Here is a 6,504-nt window from a genome sequence, read left to right as displayed (position 1 = left end):
ACAAGAGAGAGACATCCAGACGGGACAAGAGAGAGACATCCAGACGGGACAAGAGAGAGACATCGAGACGGGACAAGAGAGAGACATCGAGACGGGACAAGAGAGAGACATCCAGACGGGACAAGAGAGAGACATCCAGACGGGACAAGAGAGAGACATCCAGACGGGACAAGAGAGAGACAACCAGACGGGACAAGAGAGAGACATCGAGACGGGACAAGAGAGAGACAACCAGACGGGACAAGAGAGAGACATCCAGACGGGACAAGAGAGAGACATCCAGACGGGACAAGAGAGAGACATCCAGACGGGACAAGAGAGAGACATCGAGACGGGACAAGAGAGAGACAACCAGACGGGACAAGAGAGAGACATCGAGACGGGACAAGAGAGAGACATCGAGACGGGACAAGAGAGAGACATCCAGACGGGACAAGAGAGAGACATCCAGACGGGACAAGAGAGAGACATCGAGACGGGACAAGAGAGAGACATCCAGACGGGACAAGAGAGAGACATCCAGACGGGACAAGACAGAGACATCCAGACGGGACAAGAGAGAGACATCGAGATGGGACAAGAGAGAGACATCCAGACGGGACAAGAGAGAGACATCGAGACGGGACAAGAGAGAGACATCCAGACGGGACAAGAGAGAGACATCCAGACGGGACAAGAGAGAGACATCCAGACGGGACAGGAGAGAGACATCCAGACGGGACAGGAGAGAGACATCCAGACGGGACAAGAGAGAGACATCCAGACGGGACAAGAGAGAGACATCCAGACGGGACAAGAGAGAGACATCCAGACGGGACAAGAGAGAGACATCGAGACGGGACAAGAGAGAGACATCCAGACGGGACAGGAGAGAGACATCGAGACGGGACAAGAGAGAGACATCCAGACGGGACAAGAGAGAGACATCCAGACGGGACAAGAGAGAGACATCCAGACGGGACAAGTTAGAGACATCCAGACGGGACAGGAGAGAGACATCCAGACGGGACAAGAGAGAGACATCAACACGGGACAAGAGAGAGACATCCAGAAGGGACAAGAGAGAGACATCGAGACGGGACAAGAGAGAGACATCCAGACGGGATCAGAGAGAGACATCCAGACGGGATCAGAGAGAGACATCCAGACGGGACAAGAGAGAGACATCCAGACGGGACAAGAGAGAGACATCCAGACGGGACAAGAGAGAGACATCAACACGGGACAAGAGAGAGACATCCAGAAGGGACAAGAGAGAGACATCGAGACGGGACAAGAGAGAGACATCCAGAAGGGACAAGAGAGAGACATCGAGACGGGACAAGAGAGAGACATCCAGACGGGATCAGAGAGAGACATCCAGACGGGACAAGAGAGAGACATCCAGAAGGGACAAGAGAGAGACATCGAGACGGGACAAGAGAGAGACAACCAGACGGGATCAGAGAGAGACATCCAGACGGGACAAGAGAGAGACATCCAGACGGGACAAGAGAGAGACATCAACACGGGACAAGAGAGAGACATCCAGAAGGGACAAGAGAGAGACATCCAGACGGGACAAGAGAGAGACATCGAGACGGGACAAGAGAGAGACATCGAGACGGGACAAGAGAGAGACATCCAGACGGGACAAGAGAGAGACATCCAGACGGGACAGGAGAGAGACATCCAGACGGGACAGGAGAGAGACATCCAGACGGGACAGGAGAGAGACATCCAGATGGGACAAGAGAGAGACATCCAGACGGGACAAGAGAGAGACATCCAGACGGGACAAGAGAGAGACATCCAGACGGGACAAGAGAGAGACATCCAGACGGGACAAGAGAGAGACATCGAGACGGGACAAGAGAGAGACATCGAGACGGGACAAGAGAGAAACATCGAGACGGGACAAGAGAGAGACATCCAGACGGGACAAGAGAGAGACATCCAGACGGGACAAGAGAGAGACATCCAGACGGGACAAGTTAGAGACATCCAGACGGGACAGGAGAGAGACATCCAGACGGGACAAGAGAGAGACATCAACACGGGACAAGAGAGAGACATCCAGAAGGGACAAGAGAGAGACATCCAGACGGGACAAGAGAGAGACATCCAGACGGGATCAGAGAGAGACATCCAGACGGGACAAGAGAGAGACATCCAGACGGGACAAGAGAGAGACATCCAGACGGGACAAGAGAGAGACATCAACACGGGACAAGAGAGAGACATCCAGACGGGACAAGAGAGAGACATCCAGACGGGACAAGAGAGAGACATCCAGAAGGGACAAGAGAGAGACATCGAGACGGGACAAGAGAGAGACAACCAGACGGGATCAGAGAGAGACATCCAGACGGGACAAGAGAGAGACATCGAGACGGGACAAGAGAGAGACATCCAGACGGGACAAGAGAGAGACATCGAGACGGGACAAGAGAGAGACATCGAGACGGGACAAGAGAGAGACATCCAGACGGGACAAGAGAGAGACATCCAGACGGGACAAGAGAGAGACATCCAGACGGGACAAGAGAGAGACATCCAGACGGGACAAGAGAGAGACATCGAGACGGGACAAGAGAGAGACATCCAGACGGGACAAGAGAGAGACATCCAGACGGGACAAGAGAGAGACATCGAGACGGTACAAGAGAGAGACATCGAGACGGGACAAGAGAGAGACATCCAGACGGGACAAGAGAGAGACATCCAGACGGGACAAGAGAGAGACATCCAGACGGGACAAGAGAGAGACATCGAGACGGGACAAGAGAGAGACATCCAGACGGGACAAGAGAGAGACATCGAGACGGGACAAGAGAGAGACATCCAGACGGGACAAGAGAGAGACATCCAGACGGGACAAGAGAGAGACATCCAGACGGGACAAGAGAGAGACATCCAGACGGGACAAGAGAGAGACATCCAGACGGGACAAGAGAGAGACATCCAGACGGGACAAGAGAGAGACATCCAGACGGGACAAGAGAGAGACAACCAGACGGGACAAGAGAGAGACATCCAGACGGGACAAGAGAGAGACATCCAGACGGGACAAGAGAGAGACATCCAGACGGGACAAGAGAGAGACATCGAGACGGGACAAGAGAGAGACATCCAGACGGGACAAGAGAGAGACATCCAGACGGGATATTTTAAATACTATCAGATGTTCTAACTTGCACCATCAGTTTAAATAGACTCAGACTCTAGTGCCCCCTGCTGGTGAAGAGACCTCACCTCCTGTAGTGCTGTCGAACCTGCTCCAGAGCGTAGACAGTGAACGGCCGGATGGACTTGTGTGAGGGGAACGCTGGAGTGGAGGGCAGGGTCACCACGTACCTGTGACACACAGACACACACACACACACAAACACACACCCACACACACACACAGACACACACAGCTCAGTGATATCAGAGGCGGCTCAGCTCCCCCACACACTGACCTCTGACCCTGAGCAGTCTGGACTCACGGCCCGGGCGTGTGCTTGACGACAGGTCGGTCACAGGAGAGGCAGTGAAATCTGTCCACAAGTTGTCTGGAACAAAACACAAACATCACTGTGTAGTTGTTGTTTTCCACATGATGAAATATTGTGTGTCGGTACCAGAGGATCCAGCAGGACTCAAACTGGTGGTAACACAAACAGACTCGTACTTCCTGAGGCCGGCAGCGTCCTCGTGTTCTGGAGCTCCCTGAGTCTGCAGCTTTTCGTGGATGTTCTTCCATCGCTCCTCCAGCTGCTTCTTCACAGAGTCCAGCTCCATCCTGTTGAGCTGGGGGAGCGGAGGCACAGACATCATCACTGACCCTGAGAGCAGCACAGCTCATTCCTACAGACCGGAGAGGATCTCTACCTTGTGCTCCATCTCAGTGGAGAGTCTGTCCACGACCTTGTGCCAGTCCTGCTCCTGCCCCGTCACCTTGTGCAGCAGCTCGTGGAACATGGTGTTCAGCTGCTCCGTCACCGAGTCAAACTGCAGGCGACTCACTTTGTTGTCCAGAGCACATCCGTCAGCTTTCTGCAGGTGAGAAGAGACACAACAGACGTGACCCCAGAGACAGAGATTCCTTTTCATGGCTGATGTCGTCGGTTCAAGTCCCAGTGAACGTCTGATCTCTACCAGCCACAGTCTTAATAACCTGGATATGAACCGACTGTTTTTGAACGGGTGACGATTCAAAACGATTTGGAAACACAGAGATTCTGAGAGAGTGACTCAAAACCGTGTAAACATATTTTCAGTGTCAATATTAAAACCAACACCTTGTTTTCAGTTATTACACATTAGTCATGCTGGCCTGGTTGTGGATGTGAAGAGGAACACAGCTCACCTCCATGTGGCTCTGCATCTGTCGGCTGTCCTCCTGCAGACTCCTGGTCGTCTCCTGCAGGTTCTCACACTTGGCCTGAAGCTGAAGCATCGTGGTCTTCAGGTCGCTCACCAGCTCCTCGCTCTGACACACACACACACACACACACACACACACACACACACACACACACACACACACACACGTTTTCCCTTCACTCGAGTGATCCTCTAGAGGTTGAGGTATAAAACCAGTTTTCAGACGTTAGTTAGAAACCACCTGCAGATCCAGATCCACTCACCTTCTCCTGGTCGCTCTTCAGGCTGCTGATCAAAGCTGTTTGTTGGTTCAGTTGATCCATCAGGTTTCCAGACACATCCTGAAAACCTAAATAAAACAACAAACCATTTAAACAAACATATAATCTGTCTAATGTAACTTTAACGGAAACAGTTAAAAATGATGAATTGATGGAAACAAGAGGAAAGAATTAAAAACAAAGAGTGAAGAAGCTGCAGGAGAAGCTCCTCAGGTCACGACCTGCCAGCTGGAGTCCAACGGGATGAAAGGTCAGGAGGTCCAGAACCCGAGAAGAGTCAATAATCAGATCTAGAAGTTCACTCTAAGATATTCTGTGTCTGCTGCGGTGGCCGAGGTGTCTTCTATGTAAACAGCAGACTCAGGTCTTCTTCACCTTTGTCTGTGATGGCGTCTCTGAGCGGAGTCAGCTGGCTCTGCTCCACCTTCCCCTCCTCCAGCGCCGCCACACGAGCTTCCAGCCGCTGGAACTTCTCCTTCAGTCGGGCGGTGTTCCTCAGGACCTCCACCGTGTCGGAGTACAGCTCCAGGTTTCTGGACTTCCAGGATGTTGCTGTGTTCTGCTGAGGCGGCGCTGACGGGTCCGACGAGCTCTCTGTGATTGGCCGGTCGCTCGACTCCTCCTGGAAGATGTCTCCAGGAGGACGAGGAGCTGCCCTCCTGGCGGTGAGGTTGACGGAGCGGGGGGAGGAGGAGGGGCTGACGTTGAAAGGTGCGGGTTCGACTCCCTCATCAACAACACAACCGTTCACAAGCTCCTGTGAACAAGAAGAATAACGAGACTGAGCCACTGATTCACATTGAGGTCATGGATTCTGGTGTTAGTGACCTCTGAACCTTACACGTCTGTGGGGGGGCCTCAACAGAGGACTACTCAGAAAGTACCCACAATAAGTACTTCATAGTATTTATGTGAGCCGTGCTCTGAAGTACTGATTGGCTTGAATCTTGAAATGTTCATATCTTTATAGATTCTTAAATTCAAGATTCTTAAGATTCAAGTTGTCTGAAGGGGGTGGAGTCAAAAAATAAAGGACCCAGCATAGTTACTGGTTCAGAATCTTGGTTTAAAGTCCCAGAGCTCAAATATAATTGTTCTCATTCTGCCTCTGCCATGTGTGCACATGATTTGAAATGTTGAAGGAAGGCTGTTTTTCATACTGTGCTGTGATTGGTTGTCTTTGGACGTGAGATGTAGCAGCTGAGAGGAGAATCAGCCAATGGCGTCTGACACACCTGTCTCCACATTCCTCTGGAGAGTTAATATAAACCTCACACACTGTGAATAATAAGAACGAGGCCTGTGGCTGCTTGAACCCAGAGAGCAGCCCCCCCCCCCCCCCCCCCGTCTGTCTCTCACCTGGTGAAGGTTTCCTGTGTCGCTGAGTAGAACCGACCTCATCACGTCCCAGGTCACGCAGCCTCGCAGCTCCTCCGGCCCGGGACACCGGTGAAACCAGTCCCTCAGACTGGTCTGCCACCCGGGGTCAAGAGAGGTTCACGGGTTAGTGTGGGAATCAGGCCAGAGACAGAGAGGGAGAGGGAGTGAGAGAGGGAGCGAGAGAGGGAGCGAGAGAGGGAGTGAGAGAGGGAGACAGAGAGGGAGTGAGAGAGGGAGTGAGAGAGGGAGACAGAGAGGGAGACAGAGAGGGAGTGAGAGAGGGAGTGAGAGAGGGAGTGAGAGAGGGAGTGAGAGAGGGAGACAGAGAGGGAGACAGAGAGGGAGTGAGAGAGGGAGTGAGAGAGGGAGACAGAGAGGGAGACAGAGAGGGAGTGAGAGAGGGAGTGAGAGAGGGAGACAGAGAGGGAGCGAGAGAGGGAGTGAGAGAGGGAGTGAGAGAGGGAGACAGAGAGGGAGACAGAGAGGGAGTGAG

Source organism: Pleuronectes platessa, chromosome 16 (genome assembly GCF_947347685.1).
Source record: "Pleuronectes platessa chromosome 16, fPlePla1.1, whole genome shotgun sequence".
Classification (NCBI taxonomy): Eukaryota; Metazoa; Chordata; class Actinopteri; order Pleuronectiformes; family Pleuronectidae; genus Pleuronectes; species Pleuronectes platessa.
This window is presented reverse-complemented; position numbering follows the sequence as displayed.